The following is a 607-nucleotide window of genomic DNA, read 5'->3' as shown; positions in this document are numbered from 1 at the left end:
ACAGGTGGTGATGAGGTAGGTGCTGTTGCTGTCAATTGTGTGTGTGTGTGTGTGTGTGTGGGGAGGGGGGGAATTTGCCTAGTCTGGACTCAATCACTGTGGGTTTACCTCACGTCCACTACAAATCGATTTCCTGCCTCATTTGTTATCCAAATTGGGCTACCCTCGACATGTTCTCGACGTCGCGTTATCTAGGGCACAGCGTACCTTCTACAATGACTCCTCTCCTTAAGAGACCCCTCATTTACCCGTCCTCAGCCCTACACTGAGATTCACTCTCTCCTTTGCCTCCTGCAGCCTCACCTTTCGCCAGGTTAACACTCTCCGTTGCAACCTGGTTCAAACGTGCCCTCCCTCTACCTCGAAGGTGGGTAGTTATGCTGTTCCCTGTGCTTCCTGTAACAAGCAGTCTTTTGATGAGTTAAGTGCCAGTCTCACTATGTCTGTCTCAACATAGATATGCTGTATCCATGGGCCACAATAACAACTCAGGCCATTAGATAGATCAGTCGGCAATACGCATTGTCTTTCCTTCCGCTGATGTCCATACCCGCAGACTGGTGGAATCTTCAACTTGAACAGTGGTTTTTCTCCTGCCGATAGTCTC

Source organism: Penaeus vannamei, chromosome 2, assembly GCF_042767895.1.
Source record: "Penaeus vannamei isolate JL-2024 chromosome 2, ASM4276789v1, whole genome shotgun sequence".
NCBI classification, from domain to species: domain Eukaryota; kingdom Metazoa; phylum Arthropoda; class Malacostraca; order Decapoda; family Penaeidae; genus Penaeus; species Penaeus vannamei.
Note: the sequence above shows the minus strand (reverse complement) of the source record.